The 19176-nt window shown below is 46.7% G+C and overlaps 1 long non-coding RNA gene across 4 annotated transcripts; it reads right to left on the bottom strand.

Moving 5' to 3' along the window:
* Positions 1–11989: 11989 nt before the first annotated feature.
* On the bottom strand, positions 11990–18096 carry LOC102554419 (uncharacterized). Of its 4 annotated transcripts, none has more exons than XR_015640111.1 (4): positions 17968–18096; positions 12953–13086; positions 12551–12651; positions 11990–12277 (listed from the first exon to the last, which is right to left on the bottom strand). It is a non-coding gene; the product is annotated as an uncharacterized LOC102554419 (long non-coding RNA). The 4 variants fall into 4 exon arrangements; XR_015640109.1 differs by having other exon boundaries at positions 12895–13086; positions 17968–18074; XR_015640108.1 differs by lacking the exon at positions 17968–18096 and adding an exon at positions 17430–17530 and having other exon boundaries at positions 12895–13086.
* Between the last annotated feature and the right edge of the window lie 1080 nt (positions 18097–19176).

Below are 19176 nucleotides of genomic sequence, written 5' to 3'. Positions count from 1 at the left end.
AGCTATCACATGTCCCACCGTCTGTAGAACAAGAAGCCATCTATTGACAGTCACCGAGGCACAGGAAAACTTTTCTGTGGCCTCTAGGAAGAAAGTAGTGGAGACAGCCTTGCCTGGGCTAGGCCTACAGTGAGCCAGGCTTGGATCTGAGTGTTCCCACAAACTTATAATGGCTTTTACCAGATCAAACATACTCTGCGTTATCCACCATAAGCCTTCCTAAAGATTCTGTTCTTTAAAGAACTGTTTTATCGTGTGTGTGTGTGTGTGTGTGTGTGTGTGTGTGTGTGTGTGTGTGTAACAGGGCTTTGCTCGCTCTGTCTGGCCTTTCTACCCTTCCACCTACCCTCTCCAACAAAAGAAAAGTTTCCACTTAGTGAAAAGTTTCAATAATCTCCTTGCGAACCTGTCTGTGACTCTAAAGCCAGCAGGGAACAAATGGAGAGTGGAAAGGTTTCCCACAGGGATCCCTCTCATGAAACACTAACCTTCCTCCAAAGCATACATGTAGGACCTCAAGAGAGTAAAATACATACCCCACCGGAAAATCATTAGATACTCCTCCAGAAGTCTATCACAAGCACACACATTGGCTGTTTGAGATCAGCCAGTTAATTGCTAGAAAGAAATTTAAAAAACACCCACTTCCTGGGGTCATTTAAAAATCTGCCTCTGAAGACCAAGGCAGCTTTGGAATAGCAGCCTTGAGGGTGCAATCTGGGGCCTTTGACCAAAAGTTTTAAAACCTCTGTGTGTTTCTTTCATGCAGGTAGAGTCTTAAAGCATCGGCTGCTGCAACTTTTGATTTCAAACCACTTTTTATCCGCTTTGTAAATAGAAAGCGCCTCTGATTTCTCTTGCCCGCAGCTTCTCCTCACAGAGGCTCAGAAGCTGGCGTGTGCCTCAGTGTGGAACTACAACCATCCTTCACTTTGGGATGGCTTTTCATCCCCTCAGAAGACTAAACCCCAAAGGAATGCTTCCCACTAGTTTTCATGCACACTCTAAAGCGTTCCCGATCCTTTTAGACTGCTTTTCTCCGGCCACCATGACAGAGTACCCATGCTGGTTTTACATGTGCACAGGAATCTGCCAGTAGCTCCCAAAGGGCCCTCAGAGAGACTTGTGGTTCTCAGGTCCATGGCAACTGGAGCCTCATCCCTGTGCTCAGGATCTTTCTGTGAGCAGGATCTGTCAGCCCAGGCTCCTGGGGCCTGACACATGAAGTCCCACAGAAGCCACTCTTGTGTCTACCTCCCTCTGCACAAAGGCACATGCATGGAGGTCTGACTCTATTCTGCCTTCCCATTTCTTAAACCCAAGACCCTCTTTTCCCTTCTGCAATTGGATGTGATGACCTTTGGAATTTTTCTCTATCAGTGCTTTTCATCCAAAGCCTGTCATTCCCCAGACAGCAGCTGGTTCACCTACACCCATCAATGCTTTTGTCAGGAATTCTGAGGCAAAGCAGTGTGCCAGAAATGTTGGAGGGAAACACCTGCAACATGAAAAGCTAGACTGCGGAGTTTCCCCAGCTGTCATGGTAGGCACACCATTCCTGCCTTCTCACAGGCATGTATAAAAGATGACCTTTAGAATCCCATCTGTGACAGGAAACAGTTTGGGGGAGGGCATGTCTTTCTCCTTTCATCCAAAATGCCTGTCCCTCCCCCACAGCTATGTGTGCTGGTACAAAGGCTTCGTCTTCACAAAGCCCCACCTATGTATTCTGCTTTAAGGGAGCCCACTTAGCTCCCAGCCCTCTCCTGACCCACCCAAAGCACCATGTCCATTGTCTGTGGAGTTAGAACTGGGGGAAAAAAAATGCCTGATCTTCTGCAGAAGGTGCCAGATAACCTGTACCCAGATATTCACTCAGGTTTGATAAGGAGGTATACAAACTTCCTATACTTGGTTTCTTTTGAATAGTTTCTGGAACCCATAGGAGAAGAAGTCCCAGGAAAATAGCAAAGCTCCTGAAATGCTGGTAAATTAGTAAGAACTGTGCTTCCATTCATACAGGCATCGTGGCCTCCAAAAAGTCAACGACTGTGGGATGAGCTTTTGATACAAAGCTATGAGGCTACAACTTCGTCCTCCTCGGTTTCTAAAAGTGTTAATCTCTTTAATAGTCTTTTCTTCCTTCAACCATACTAAATATTAAACAGATGGAAGTTAAATATTTGAAAAGTGAATACAGATAGAGTCACTCAGAGAGGTGTGGCCCACCCATGTCTCCTGGTTGCAGGGCAAGAGAAGGTGACACCCAGGCCAGCTGTGAGTAACTCCCCGGGATCAGTCCTTCTGGATGGTGAGCTTCCTAGCCTGTGTTCTCACTTCCAAGCTATTCACCATCAGGCACTGCTCACCATCAGAGCCTGCTGGGCTGTCAGACCCGCTTCTGTGGTCTGTTCTTAGCCCCTCCTCAGTCCCTAAGGAACAAGACACCATTAACCTGATGGGGTAACAGCAAGCTTTCTGTCTACTGAGTGACTATTTCAGTTAACTTGATCTAAGCTAGGGGACTTGAGTGTCTCTCTTACTCCCCACTTCTGCCTCGCCCGGCAGGGTGATTTTCATTCTCGTGGTTTCTCTGGTAGTTTGAATGAGATGTTTCTCTACGAGTCTTGGGCATTTGAGTGCTTGGTCCTCAGTTGCTAGAACTGTTTGGGAAGGATCGGGAGGCGTGGTCTTGAAAGAAGGTGTGTATCACAGGGAAGTGGGGGCTTCAAAAGGCTTATCACTCCATGTGTGTTTGCCTCCTGTTAATGGCACAAGACATGAGCTCTCAGCTGTTCCTGTTGCCTTACCATCATTCCACAGTCATGGGCTCTAACCCTCCTGGATCCAGAAGCCCAAATAAACACTTTGTATTATTGGTTGCCATGGCTGTGGTGCCTTATCACTAACTGCTACCATTTCCATGTAGCTGATCTATCCTTGTGATGGTTCATAGTATGGACTTGAAAAAAAAAATCACCCAAGAGACAAATCTCTGTGCATGTCTGTGAGAAGATCTCTAGATTAGGTTAGTTAAATGGGGAGAATCACCTTAACTGTGGGCAGAACTCCCGCACCAGCTGGGAGAAATCAAGAGCACTGGTTCTCATCACTCCCTGTGTCCTGGCTGTGATTGAAGTTTTAGCAACTGTCACAAGCTGCCATGACTCTCCACTGTTCCAGAAACTCTGAGCCCACAGAAGACCTTGTCAGGTATTTTGTAACAGTGAATGACAGCCCCTCCTTCCCATGTCCTCCTCACAATCGTTCCTGAGCAGGACTCGGTTTCTGTTAAGTAGTGCGTGCACACTGACCAGGAGGAGTGAGCTGCTTTGAACAAAGGCTCTGAGGCTTTCAATGCCCACATGAGTAGAGGCTGGTTTTCAGAACCCATGCAGCAAGATAAAGAAGAACCCATGACCTTCCTCACCCACAGACACCGGAAAACAAGTCCCTCGAGGTCAATCCACACTATAGAGGTCGTTCCAAAGGCAGCTAGCAACAGTGTTGCAACTCGCTGGAGGTTACAGAGGCTGCTGCTGCTGCTGCTGCTTCTAAACATGATCTGCTCAACAAGTATCCAGGAGCTAGCCTGTGCCACATTGCCACCAGCAGCCAAGCGTCACTGACCCAGAGACTAGGCCTTCAGTAGCCATCCACAGAGATGGGGAAACTACTGACTGTAGCCAGTTGCACTCTTACTATGTTTTTCATGGCTCCCCATAAAGCTGCACCTTGTCACAGACCTGACGCCTGTCACGCTGACCCAGCAAGCATGGGTTCTGAGGACAATGACACCATTTTCATAGGTTAGAGTAAGCTATAAGCTGAGCTTGGCCTGGAAACACAATAAAAATGCTAATTGATGACACAATTCCTCTTTCATGTTTTATTAATGACATCTGCGCCATATTTGCAAAGTGATTTGCATAATATGCTAATATGCTAATTCTCCCTAAGAAGAAGGCAGGGAGCCCTGAGCTAGCAGAGTCAGCACTTTTATGCCTCTGTTGCAGCTACAAGAGACATCAAACCCTTAAAAAAAAAAAAAAGAACCACTGTCCCTCGTGAGGCTTGGGTTGTCTTTAAAAATCCATCAAGACTGCGTTTTCAAATCTACTCTTTGGGATACAGACTCATTAGTAACATTCAAGGTGGCTTTGGACCGCAGGGCTGCTCTGAAGGCAGAATGCAAGCTGTCGCTCATTTCCGACTCCCTCAGGTTGAGTACCTGGTTACCTTCGTTCTTGGACCGTTTCATACATGTTGAACTACATTGTGGTTGCTCCCCACCCCATCTCCTCTCACAATTCCCCGTTCCCATCAACTCCGCCTGCTTACCAACTCCCCTTTCCAGATTCACCTCCAGCACATTTCGGTACAACGAGGATCCCACTCTGCAAGACTCTTCCTTCAGCACAGAAATGTACTGTGGTGGTTTGAATAAAAATGGCCCCCCTAGGTCCATAGGGAGTGGCACTATTAGGAGGTGTGGCCTTGTCAGCGTGAGCGTGGCATTGTTGGAAGAGATGTGTCTCCGTTCACATCCTGCTGCCTGCCGATCCGTATGTAGAACTCTCAGCTCCTTCTCCAGCACTGTGTCTACCTGCAAACAGAACACCCATGACAACATTGGACTAAACCTCTGAAACTGTAAACCAGCCCCAATTAAATGTTTTCCTTTATTAAGTCACTGTGATCATAGTGTCTCTTTGCAGCACACATCAAAATTCTTCTAGAACTTCCCAGGGGTAAGTGGGTGTGGTGGTGAAGATGATATCGTGCAGTCAGAGGCAACCAGGAGAGATTCCATTCAGAGATTCTGGCGGGACACTGAAGCTGCACTTCCCTTAGAGATCTTCTGTCATGTTGGCATGGACTACCCACACTGCACAGGCATGCTCAGCCTTCTTAAATGGTGCAAGCCATGCTCTACCTAAGATCAGGGAATCCTACTTCTTACAGAGTCTGACTACACACACACACACACACACACACACACACACACGTATAATATATTCATATATATTATATATTTATTTTATTATATATGTTCTATTATCATATATTATATTATAGTGATCATATATAATTTTATATCAATATGTTGTCTCTTAATACATTAAAATTAATATATTATATAGTATATATTAATAAAAGACAATTCCAAATCTTCTTTCTCCCAGCTCACAGCCAATTCATGAGTTCCCTATGCTTTCCCCTGTACCATCCAAACCACTGCACATGAGCCAGCATGAGCACACACTGTAGGACCTGGGAGATCCAGCCTCTGTTTTCTCTGAATTCACAGCCATAGAATGATAGAGGTCAGATAGGAAAAGAGAAAGTCATGACTTTTGCTTTACATTCCAGAATATGTTTCTCATAGAGTCGTGGCCAACCACATAATAATAATACCCGGGTATTCTAGAATACAGGAAAGAGAAAACAAAGCCTACACCTCACCTGCATCCTACCCGGTCTAGGAGTGTGGGAGCCTCCTAGGGCAAGGAATGACAGCAGCTAGTCGTGAGAAAACATCTTATGTCTTCCAAACTTCACCCTTAACATGGAATTTGACCAAAATTACTTCTTGTGTGTGTGTGTGTGTGTGTGTGTGTGTGTGTGTGTGTGTGTGTGTGTTAGCATGCAGGCATGTATGAGCACCACACATGTACTTGATACTGTCAGAGGCTAAAAGAGGGTGTTGAACCCCCTGAATCTAGAGTTACAGACAATTGTGAGCCACTATGTGGGTGCTAGCAATGGGACCCTGTGTCCTCTACAAGGACAGCAAGTACACTTAACCACAGAGCTGTCTCTGCAGTGACCAACCTTTAACTGGGTTATTTGCGTTACCCCAGGTATTCATTCATGGACGTAATCACTCTTGGCTATTTATTTAAGGGGCTACTCATAGAGCATCATGCCCTGCTGTACGGCACTCCATGGCAGAGTGGGTATCCCCAGAGCCTGCCTCTGCCAAAGCTAGAATGAACTAGGTTGTCCTTCCTCCTCATCCATGTCTGGTTTCTGAGCCCTTACGTGTGAGAATTCCTTGCTAAGGATAAGCTAGGTTCTTCCTATGAAGAGGAAGAGTGCTTAGTACCTCAGTCCCACTTTTGCATCGATGGTAATATTTCCAGATAAATCCTGCCCTGAATTCTCATCTGCTCCAACACTGTGCCACTCTGGGACTCTGAGCTGCTTTCCTGTGCTGATAACTGCAGGAGCCCTTGGATTATTTTGACAGCAGAATGACATCTTCCATGGAAAAGCAGGCAATGAATTCCTCAAGTGCCGTTCCTGACAACTCCCTGGAAGACATCAGAGAACTTGAGGCGAGCTTGATGTGGAGGCAGGCTGGGATCATTCATCCAGGAAATCCCAGATATGAGGGTGAGGGGGAGTGCAGGGGAAGAACCACCATGAAGTCTTGTCCCTCCGGGCTCAAAAAGGATGCAACCAAACCAGCACACTGCTGACAATCTCCCTCTGAGTAGTATCTTTTTACAGTGCCCACGGGGTTAAAAAGTTAAAGTGTGCTTGCAACCCTTTCCCCTCCTGTTTACTTCAAGATCTTATGGATCTACAATGTAGCTCTTCTCACACAGTGTCTGCACTACCGACACAGCAACTGCGTTTCTATCATGTTAGGTTTCTGATCTTTGTAGGGATTTTTGGATTATTTTAATTCAAAAGGCATCGTAACAGTGAAGCAGTAAAAACTGACATAACTAGTAAGCCATTTTACTGTCGTTTTGTTTATCTACTTGTTTGTTTCAAGGTTGTAACAGCCAGACACACAGACACGCAGCATCAAGAGTGGTTTGATTCATTTGGTGTTGAAGGCTCATCCTCCGCCCATCTGGTGAAACCACTGTGAAATCTGTGCTAAATGAAAAGTACCTTTGGAATCTGAGAATATGAACAGAAGTGGACGCTCCACTTGCTGGCAAATGATGCTTTATTATGCAAGAGTCCCGCATTTGTGCTTGTCGAGAAGAAGAGTTTGACAAGATAATTAACTTGCCTTTCCTTTTTCCCAAGTGTTTCTACTGTGTCCCCTCAACTCTAAAGAGGAGTGTCTATTTTTGGTGCTGGCATGTATAGCCCCAAACCTTCCCATGATTAGCATCTTTCCTGTCAAGGGCAGGGCCAGGGATGTGGAGCAAAGATTTCTGGGAACCCTGAGGTCTGATCATCCAGGAAAGTTGAGACCGTGGTTACAACAGGGCACTGTTGACCCTATAGTGACTGGGCAGACACTGGCCACATGTAATCTCAGGACAGGGGATGCTTTACAACTGGTCCAGCTGCACTTTTCTGAGCACAGTTGCCTGGCAACTAGAAGCCAACATATATGTCTTAAGTAAGTGAGGGAGGAAGGGAGAAAAGAAGAAAAGAGAGGAAGGGAGGAAGGGAGGAAGGAGGAGGAGGAAGGGGGACGCACCATCCAAGAGGAGGGAGTGCTATGAACACCTTGAAGGCAGACAGGTATATCAACAGCTATGGTGGATTCTGATTTGAGTGTGAGCAGAAAGAAGTATCAAAGACTGCCATGAAGATCCTTCCCTGCAACACTTGCTCAGGGGACAGTTTCCACAAGAACAAATGCAGATTCAAGCAGTTCACAGCTCAGCCTGGCTTCTCATCGCTACGTTCATGCTGCGCAGTTGGGGTGTGTCCGTGTTTAGTTAACAATTCGAAGTTTTATTCCTGAAACCTCAGTGCTGAAAATGACCAGAAAACAGGGTTATCCCTTAGCTATTTTCAAACCAGCTGAAAGAGGGGGATTTCCATACCCTTCTGAAATGGGGAAACAGCAATTGTAACTGTGCACACAGCCAATTACCCCCAGGCTGGGAGCTTATCATGGGCTCCAGGGACGTGAGGCCAACATGGTCACTCCAGAGGGGACATGGATGCAGAGAAGAGAGGGGAGGTAAACCCAAGAAAATAAATGAGAGTAAAGCAGATCAAAGGGAGGAGTCAGCAATCTCAGCCATCACCCTCCCAGAGTAAAGCAAATCTAGATTCCTATCTAACTCAGGGAAGGCCCCTGCAGCAGTGCAAAGGGAAGCATATCCCAACAGCAGGGCCTCCTGTGGCAATTAGCAGCCTATGTTTTGGGAACAGAAAAGAAATCATGCACCCATGAGACCCAAATCCCTGCCTCAGAGCTCCCCACACCTATCCTCCTATAAGGACCCATAAAAGATACACACAGCTGTACCTGTAGAAAATCCATGCATGCAAAGGCAACCTTGACACTGGATCTCACCAAGAGAGAAAGCCAACAAGGAGATGTCGAACCTGACCCACATTTGAGGTGAACTTGACCCACATTTGAGGTGAACTTGACCCACATTTTAAGCCAGGTGGATCTATTTGGAATAGAACTAGAATATTTTTCAAACCACAGAAGGATAAATTTTCCCAAGAACAAGCTCAACAGTCTCCACCGTCCACCATAGATTAGAAGACCAACCACAAAGTAGTTCAATAACTTTTAAAGGATTTGAATTATAGAGTAACTTTCCCAACCATAATGCTATCAAAAATAAGATGAATTCGGGTTATTTAAAATACATAGACACTAGACACCATGCTCGAACAAGATGACAACTGATAAACCTAAAAGTTGGGAAATGCCTTGAAATAAACAAACAGCCCTATAAAGTATAAAATGTTGGGGCTTCAGAACAAAAGAGGGGAAATGCCTAAGAAAGAAGTTTATGGTAGTAACTCTTTTTTTTTCATTTTTTTCATTTTTTTTTAAATTTTTTTTTAATTTATTTAATACGTAATAATAATTCTTTGGTTTCCGGGTAAACATCCCCCTCCCCCCTCCCCTTCCTTATGGGTGTTCCCCTCCCAACCATCCCCCCATTGCCGCCCTCCCCCCAACAGTCTAGTTCACTGGGGGTTCAGTCTTAGCAGGACCCAGGGCTTCCCCTTCCACTGGTGCTCTTACTAGGATATTCATTGCTACCTATGAGGTCAGAGTCCAGGGTCAGTCCATGCATAGTCTTTAGGTAGTGGCTTAGTCCCTGGAAGCTCTGGTTGCTTGGCATTGTTGTACATATGGGGTCTTGAGCCCCTTCAAGCTCTTCCAGTTCTTTCTCTGATTCCTTCAACGAGGGTCCTATTCTCAGTTTAGTGGTTTGCTGCTGGCATTCGCCTCTGTATTTGCTATATTCTGGCTGTGTCTCTCAGGAGAGATCTACATCCGGCTCCTGTCGGTCTGCACTTCTTTGCTTCATCCATCTTGTCTAATTGGGTGGCTGTATATGTATGGGCCACATGTGGGGCAGGCTCTGAATGGGAGTTCCTTCAGTCTCTGTTTTAATCTTTGCCTTTCTCTTCCCTGCCAAGGGTATTCTTGTTCCCCTTTTAGAGAAGGAGTGAAGCATTCACATTTTGATCATCCGTCTCGAGTTTCATTTGTTCTAGGCATCTAAGGTAATTCAAGCATTTGGGCTAATAGCCACTTACCAGTGAGTGCATACCATGTATGTCTTTCTGTGTTTGGGTTAGCTCACTCAGGATGATATTTTCCAGTTCCAACCATTTGCCTACGAATTTCATAAAGCCGTTGTTTTTGATAGCTGAGTAATATTCCATTGTGTAGATGTATATGGTAGTAACTCTTACACAAAAGAAAAGAAGACCCGGATAAACATCCCAACACTGCACCTCACAGACTGAGAAAGAGAAGTGAGTGAGCTAAGGTCACTTGACAGAGGGAAAGGAGCACTTGGGAGCAGAAGAGAAATAAAAGAGAGACTCAGGGAAAGGGGGAAGGGGGACAATTGAGAGCTGGGTTTTTTTTGAAAAGAGAGAAACTGTAGAGCTTCAGAGAGAAACATTAACAGGGAAATAGAGACTCAAATCAGAATGAAAGGGACTCACTGCTGCTCCACACAGAAACACAAAGGTCAGGAGGCTACAGTAAGCATCCACGGGCATCATCTGCAGGTGTAACAAAGAAAAAGCATCCAACACAAGTCGACAACTGTTACTTAAAGATTTATAAATAAATAAATTCTCCCCAATTAACTAAAAAAATGGCATCTGCACAGCGAAAACCAAGCAGAACAAACCCACAGCTCGTGTCGTCTTAACCATGGCAAGTCAAGGCTTGGAAGGCAACATGAGCATCTGCCTTCAGCACTCCTATTCCCAGTCCTGGTCAGCGCAATTAGGCGAGAAAGGGACTGAATGGCACTCACCTCAGAAATGGAGAGCTGAAGTCCATCAGTGTTTGCTTCATGTTGCTGCAATGAGATACTAGAGAAAGGCAGCTAAGAGGCTGAGTTTGCTTTCGTTCCACTGCAGAAATGTCTGTAGTTATGCTGGAGAGAACAAGGCGGAACGGAGAGCAAGTCATACTGTGGGACCCAGGAGGCAGAATGAGAGACAGACAGACAGACACAAAGAGACAGAGAGAAACAGAGAGACAGACAGAGACAGAGAGACAGAAAGAAAGGCAGACAGAGAGAGACAGACACAGAGAGGCAGAGAGATACAGAGAGGCAGAGACAGAGAGACACACAGAGACAGAGAGAAACAGAGAGACAGACAGAGACAGAGAGAAACAGAAAGGCAGACAGAAAGGCTGAGGCAGAGAGACAGAGAGGCAGACAGAGACAGAGAGGCAGAGAGAGATACAGAGTCAGAGAGACACACAGAGACAGAGAGAAACAGAGAGAGAGATAGAGAGATAGGCAGAGAGAAACAGGAAGGCAGACAGAGACAGACAGACAGAGAGGCCAAGGCAGAGAGACAGAGAGGCAGACAGAGACAGAAAGGCAGAGAGAGACATGGAGTCAGAGAGATAGAGATAGACACAGAGAAACAGAGAGAGACACACAGAGTCAGAGGGACAGAGACAGAGAGAGACACAGAGTCAGAGGGACAGAGACAGAGAGACACAGCGAGTCAGAGAGACAGGATAGAGAGACACAGAAAGTCAGACAGACAGAGACAGAGAAACAGAAAGAGGGAAGTGAGAGACAGAGACTCCTTTCCCATCGTTTATCCCATGTGGGAATTACAGAGCAGCACCACCCATATCCAAGGAGGGTCTTGCTGCTTAGCCCTCCCTGGACTGGTCCTCACATCATCCCTGGGTGTGTTCTACTCCAATGCCCTAGACATTCCTCACTCCATCAAGACAACAGTCAAATTTGCATTCACACACACACACACACACACACACACACAACACACACACACAACACACACACACAACACATACACATAAACCACACATTCACACACACCCCACATATACCCAACCCACACATACATACCCCCACACACACAGTTTCATTTATAGAGGAGGAATAAGTTTCAAGAAACCCGCTGTTCTGTGTGACTCACTTCAAAACAATATGCTGGATACTAAAACTATAGCGGTCCTATTGGTGGGAGCAGGGGTGTGGAGTGTGTCTCTCACTCTTCTGCCTGCTCTTGGGAAACTTTTCCTCCTATTGTGTTGTCTTCTCCACCCTCAATATGAGGGCTTTTGCCTTGTCTTTCTGTGTTTATCTTGTTTTGTCCTGTTTGGTTGTTGTCTCTTGGAAGCCTGCTCTTTTCTGGAGGAAACAGAGGGGGTGTGGATCTGGGGGAGACAGAAGGTAGGAGGAATGGAGGGGGAGAAACTGTAGTCAGGCTGTATTATATGAGAGAAGAATCTATTTTCAATTTTAAAGATCTGTAGAAGTCTTTTTTACTTAATTTTAAAGTTTACGTGGGTGGGTGCTTTGCCTACCTGTACGTCCGTACACCGCATGAATGCCTGGTGCCTGAGGGAGCCAGGAGAGGGTGTCAGATCTCTTAGGCTGAAATCCCAGATGCTCCTGAGATGCCCTCTGGAAGAGCAGCCCGTGTTCCTAACAGCGGAGCCTTCTACCCACTCAGCAGTTTGCCTCCTTCAAGATGGCTACATTGTTAAAGGGTTCTTATTACAAAAAACGATACATTTGGTGAGACATTGTAAATGTGTGTGATTTTTATTTGTTATAAACAATGAAACATTTTAAATGGACAAATATTAAATTGCACCTGCCTCCTCAAAGAAATATAGGGGGAAAAGGAAACCTGCAGTGACTCATCAAAACAGAAAGTGCACGCCAGAGTGCAGTGACAGCCTGAAGACCTGGGCAAAGTGCATTTGTTCTGTGCACATTGGGTTCACCTTGCTCCCTTCAGCCTCTTCAGGAAGGGACGACATGACATTCATCTTATATTCCCAGGGCTCATGTTGGGGCTGGAAAATAATAAACATTAAAAAGAAAAACAGAAACAAAAACAGAAATTTGTCACCTCAAGTGGAAGAACCCATTTCTCTTCCTTTTCTGCTGGGCACAGAGGCACACAGTAGGACGCCTGGACAGAATCTGCATCTGCTTGGGTCAAAATGCCCAGGCTTGGAAGTGTTAATGAAACCCATCGGTCTTAGTTAGGGGTTTTACTGCCATGGAAAGACACCATGACCAATGCGAGTTTTATAAAGGACAAAATTTCATTGGAGCTGCCTTACAAGTTCAGAGGTTCAGTCCATCATCATCAAGGCGGGATCATGGCAGCATCTCAGCATTCAGGCAGGCAAGGGGCTGGAGGAGCTGAGTTCTACATCTTCATCTGAAGGAAGCCAGAAACAGACTGAGCATCCTCAGGCAACTAGGAGGAAGGTCTCCAAGCCCACCCCCACAGTGACACATGTCCTCCAACAAGGCCACACCTTCTAATAGTGCCACTCCCTGGGCCAAGCACACCATCCTAAGCCTGGCCTGAGAAAGACTGCTCAGCACAGATCACAAGGTCTGCAGGAGACATATGGCCTGGCTCCTATTTGGTATCAACAAGATGGGGCACTGTGCTAACCAGGCAAAGACACCAGCTGTAGATTCTCCAGTTATTCTCCAGCATCGATTAAACCCACCAGCCAGGGGATCTCAGAGCCTGCTGTGCAGTCTCCTTCATAGCTGTCAGTCGCATCAGGAGTCCTTCGGGAAGCTCAGGGCAGCTTGATGGTCTCCTTTCTAGAGCCGGAGAGCATCTTCAAGAGTACTGTCTCTGGGAGCCATTCAGTAAACGCACAAGAAAGAAGGGAAGATGGAAAGAGGCAGATATTAGGGTTAGGAGGATAGAGCAAGCCTTCCCCAGCTAATTGCCAGTGCTGGCTATGGAGTGTTTTCAGGCTAAAATCTTCTCAGAAAATTGTTACCAGGACCTGAGTGTCTGGCACCAGTGGGACACATGCTAAATGACCCTTAGTCACCTGGTTCCTCTTCAGGAGATCCATGGTGATGGGTGATCCAGCATGGCTCACACACACCACAGGTCACAGAATGCACATAGTTGGGGCCACGAAAGACTTCACCACTCTGCAGTGGAGGGCTCTCCTCTCCCCATCACAGGTTTAAACTATGGAGATCTGTGACGACTTGCAGCTGTTCTGCAGTCTCCTCTTTGGTTCCCAGACTAACTCTCCCTGTGTGCTCCCCAATACCTTAAGGGGAAAGTTGGCCCTAGCCCTATTTATCTAGCCTGTGACTCTCACTAATCTGCAATTACCCTGATCTGCATTCCCCCACTGACACCAAAGGCCGCCCAGCACTGCCCAAGCCTGCTCTCTGCAGAGGACTCAGAGCATCTGAGGGAGACTCCTATCTAGAGAGCTCAGAATCCGTATTCAGATCTAATCAGAGCTGAGATACAGCAAACACATTATTGAAATCGTACCTAGGTGTAGATCAGATTTACACTGAAGAATGCTTCAAGTTATGTGCTAATGACCCCCGTTACAGGCTCGGTGGGAGCCAGTTTGCTCACCAGCCAGAACATGATTCACAAGGGGGTCTTTGCTGAGAAATCCCAAGACCTTCCACCCTTACGTGACAGTCTGTACAGCCTTGTAAATCCCCTACTCCTTCCTGACGCTAGTCATGAGGCTGAGTGTGTGCCTACATGTGGTGACTTTAGTCATTTCTGCCTTCAGTTCTCTGGCTTTTTACCTGTCTTTCATTTAAAAGAGACCTGCTGCCTTTGGAGTAAACGGTATCTAGAACCTAGAATTCTACCAACAAATTAGTGAAACAAGTGAGTCACACACACACACACACACACACACACACACACACACACACAGAAGGGGGAAAAAACCCACAAAAACAATGAGACAAGATTTACTCTCATTCAGATTTCTACATCGGGGCTGGAGAGATGGCTCAGTGGTTAAGAGCACTGACTGCTCTTCCAGAGGTCCTGAGTTCAATTCCCAGAAACCACATGATGGCTCACAACCAACTGTAATGGAATCTGACGCCCAGCTCTGGTGTGTTTGACAGATTTCTACATCAGACTTAAGAGGTACTGAAGACCCGTGCTGAACCATGTTGCAAACACACACGATTTGGTGAGGGTCACACGTGTATGTAACTATGACTTTATCAGGACTGTCGACAAGGCCGTGCTTTCCGCACGTCCCACACATCCCGTGTCTCCTTCTGCTCTGTCACACTTCCCGACACTCTGGCCTCAAGGTGTATTCTTATTTGGACAAAAGCTGATTTGATCTTTCTCCATGGTCTAGGATTTGAGGTGGCTAACACACATTTGTGCACAGACACAGACACACACACACACATAGACATACACACTAACACACACTCATACATAGACACACACATTCATACACATGTTCACACACACATGCACACACACACATAGACATACACACTAACACACACTCATACATAGACACACACATATTCATACACACGTTCACACACACATGCACACACACACATGCACACGTACACGCACATGCACACGAGTGGAAGCCACCACATACAGCAGAAACTCCTTTGGGGTCTATGCAGTCTCCATGCCGAGCTCCCCTGTGACTCTCATCTTTTGGCACATGCCCCATCCCACACCATCCCTTCTTCCACCTGCTCTGTAGCTCCCTTGGACATTCTGTCTGAGATATCCTTTTCCTGTATTTCATTCACTGCAAGAATACTCAGCTTTCCCCTGTAGATCTATGAGAGTCTCCCCATCCTTTCCAGAAGAAGCCAAGTTTTGGGGTCCTGTTTAGCCCTGAGACAGAGCATTTGTTCCTTGTCTGAGCTCTGGGTCCTTGGGCAGAGGTGATCCTGCTGCTGTGTGCATTTCTACATGAGCTCATCTACACTGGGTGCAAGTAAAACAGATCATATTTGAGTCACCATCCTGAAGTCTCACCCAGGTCAACTGAAGACTGTAAGTTGTTGGCCTTCCCATTCTCTCGCTCTGTAGCCCACTCTTGCTGGTGCCTAGGTCTGGGTCTGCTGAGCCCAGGCACTGACCAGGTCGCCAGCACCCTGTGTTTCCCATGAGAGGTTCCTGTTACGTGCACACACAGGCAGAGTGACCTTTGGGTGTGTGCTCTGTGCTCAGTTATCTCTCCTTAACTCTGTTGGGAGGGGATACTTATCTTCCCTCTTTGGAATGGTATTATTTCTGGGAAAGGAGCTGGATTCTTGGCAGCCTGTAGCTGGGCAGACTGTTGCCCTATCAATGAAGCCTCTCTTCCTTGCCACACTGAAAATACATGGCCAAAGGCTGTGTGCCCTGGAATTGCAGCAGTGTCCAAAGCAGGGGACTGTCCCTTGTGGGTCGCTAAGATCTGGATCTCATCTGCCTTGCAGAACCTTGGAGTTACTCAACAATGTGGAGCACCATAGCATACCCAACCCTAGCTGGAGACTGTAAGAAACTAGTAAGGAAATCAGAGATGTCGGGCATCTAAAAGCAAAGCAGTAAAAGTGGTGTGTGTGTGTGTGTGAGTGTGTGTGTGTGTGTTTGTATTTGTTGTGTGTTTGTGTGTGTGTATTTGTGTGTATGTGTGTTTGTAGTGTGTGTGTCTGTGTGTCTCTCTGTGTGCATGTGCATGCATGTGTGTGTATGTGTGCATATACGTGCATATGTGTACACATTGTGTGTTTTTGTGTGTGTTTATGTTTGTGTATATTGTGGGGTGTGTGTGTGAGTGTGTGTGTGTGCGCGTGCATGCATGTGCACATGTGTGTGCATGCATGTGCGTGCATGTGTGTTTGTATTTGTGTGTGTGTTTGTGTGTGTATTTGTGTGTATGTGTGTTTGTAGTGTATTTGTCTGTGTGTCTCTCTGTGTGCATGTGCATGCATATGTGTGTATGTGTGCATATGCGTGCATGTGTGTTTGTGTGTATTTGTGTGTGTTTATGTTTGTGTATATTGTGGTGTGTGTGTGTTTGTGTGTATTTGTGTGTGTGGTGTGTGTGTGTGTGTGTGTGTAAGATCCACTTTCTGATCAGATTGAGTTACATCTTTCAGCAAGCAAGGCAGCTCAGAAAATTCCTCCCACCTCTATAATTTTTTTTTTTCAGAGCTGGGGACTGAACCCAGGGCCTTGTGCTTGCTAGGCAAGTGCTCTACCACTGGGCTAAATCCCCAACCCCCCACCTCTATAATTTTTTGAGTGCGTTATCTTCACTCACTTAGAAAACCTGAAAATTCATTTAGGAGTCGGTTACGTTGGGTGGGTTTTCTATTCATTTCCTTGCTTCATTGAGAATTGGGGGAAGCTGTGTACTCTGAAGCCTCAAACAGTGGACAGAGGTTTTGATGAGTTCAATTACTTTTGCTACCTCAGCATTTGAGCTACTACAAAGTCAAGAGCAAGGAAGACTGAGGTGACCAGACAGCCAGCCGGGCTCCTCGCTGCCAGTATCAACTTCACATCTGTGTCTCCAGGGACTGTGAAGAGCTGTGATCAGAGACTTTCTGTCCTAACACAGACCTAACGAGTTTATGATTTCCTTTCAGACTTTGTTCTCGTCACCGGCTTGTTTATTCAAGAGAGCAAATTTCTAAGAGTCTCACACCCAGCGCGCTGGCTGTATCCGGTTTTGGTCTTGCCTTGAGACTCTCAGATGACATTTCGGCCGGCTCAAGACCCACATAGCAGTGAGAAGGAGGTACCGACACCACTCTCTGTGACCATTTTTCCCAGGAGTGCTGCCCCACACCAAGAAGTAACCAGGGACATTGCAGGAGGAAGAGATCACAGCTGCATGTCCTGGGGAAGTGGCTGCTTGCTCTTCCTGCCTCTTGGGTGATGAATGGGGCCCGTGGATGCATCCATAGATCGGGATGCAAGCCAGGACACAGGTCAGGATGCTTGCTGGCCTCCCACTCCAGCTCTCCACAGCTCCTGCCTCTCTGTATAAGACATCAGCCTCCTTCGCTTCCAAGTGGACAAAGACAGGAGCACAGGAGAGGCCCAGGTTGCCTTCCCTCTCTGCTCCACTCCAAGTCAAGAAAGCCTAAGGCTAATTTTAACCTGACCAAGAAAAGAGAACAGGGCCGACTGCTGGCAGGTGACACACGTACCTGTGTGTTCCTGCCTGATGGTGTCTCTCAGCTCTGGTGGCCTTGGCTGTGCTGACTCAGTGAGGAGGGAACTGCAGCCCTGCCCTGCGACCTTGCAATCTACCCCAGGGTTGGAACCTGAGCTTTGGCCACATTGAGCAACAGAAAGAAAACTGAAAAACAAAATTTCTGTGACTCATGCTTTGAGCTCTGCCCTGCCCCCAACCCCCATGCAACAACCCAGTGACCCAGCTAAAGCTGTAAGGTGAAGCCAGCAGTCCTCCCTGTTTTATATCCTCCCCCCCCACCTCCCCTTCCCCAAATCCTGTCCTGGCAGCTTCTGATGGAGAGCAGAGGTCAGACTGCCAAGTAGAAAGAACTGGAACTGGGTTTCTGATCCTTGCTGCCAGTTCCTAACAAGACCCTGCTGAGCAACATCCCCTGCCCCTCTAAAGAGAAGCCACCAGGTGCCAAAGGACAGTGATATCTGTGTGCCTGCTCTCAGGGTAGTTGGGTGATCAAACAGAAAAGAGCCTGTTGGACTCTGAGCATGTGTCACCTGTGATCCACTGGGTCTCTGTTCCCTGTTCTTCTATGACTCCTCCTCCTCCTCTTCTCCCTGTCATTGGTCTCTGGTCTCAGCTTGGTTTTACTCAGCCTCTCCTCTCCTCTCCTCTCCTCTCCTCTCCTCTCCTCTCCTCCCCTCCCCTCCCCTCCCCTCCCCTCCCCTCCCCTCCCCTCCCCTCTTCTCTCTCTCTCTCTCTCTCTCTCTCTCTCTCTCTCTCTCTCTTCCCCTCCCTCATATTTTTTTCCTACTCTGTCCTGTGTGTCCTCTACATAAATAAATTTAAGAACGGTAAACAAAACTAAGGTCAAAGATTGAGCCAAACTGATCTCAGTCAGAAACCGTTTCAGAAACCCCACACACAATGTTACCCACTAAGAAGTGACAAGCAAGACTCTGCTTTCTTATGTAATGTCGCTAACAGAATTATACATAATTATGTATTAGGTGAAATTATATATAATACTATATGTAATTTTCTGCCAAAGATCTTCGGTGGAAGAAAAATAAGCTTATCCTAAAATAAACATCTACACGCATCGGAGACAAAGGAGAAAAAGGCAAGAGAAGGGGAGGAGAGAGGGGAGGGGCAGAGAAACACCAGAATCTATCGGCTTGGATACATATTTCAAAGCAAATATTCTGCCACTGAGTCACATGCCCAGCCCTAGGGGTTTGTTTGTTTGTTGTGTTTTGTTTTGTTTTGTTTTTGAGACAGTGTCTCACTGGCCTCCAACCCAAGATTCTCCTGCCTCAACCTGTTGTGTCCTAGAATTGCAGAGTGCATCAACACACCAGGCTAGTGATTCCATAGACAGGAACCTGATAGATGGCTCAGTGGGTAAGACCTTTGGCTTTGCAAGCAAAGTCTGAGTCCAAGTCTCCAACACTCAGGTAAAACTCCAGGCACGGCTGCCTGTGCCTATAAACCCAGGATCAGGTGGGAATGAAAACAGGTGAATCCCAAGAGCTTGCCTGCCAGCCAACATAGCCCAGTTGTGCTGTGAGGAAACAGGGGCTTTAATCAACTCCATCTGGTAAAGATGCGTAGCCAGAGAAAGAACGGAAAGTATCCCACATCTGTTGGATGTGACTGGGTGAGCATGCTATGTGAAGCCGTAAGCTGGCAGCACCCTGCCTTGTCTGACTGTACTTTTCACAGGCTCCTTATGTGGTGGCTTCATGGGCTAGTGGTGAACCAAC

This window comes from Rattus norvegicus, chromosome 16 (assembly GCF_021556685.1).
Source record: "Rattus norvegicus strain SHRSP/BbbUtx chromosome 16, alternate assembly SHRSP_T2T, whole genome shotgun sequence".
NCBI classification, from domain to species: domain Eukaryota; kingdom Metazoa; phylum Chordata; class Mammalia; order Rodentia; family Muridae; genus Rattus; species Rattus norvegicus.
This window is presented reverse-complemented; position numbering and strand designations above follow the sequence as displayed.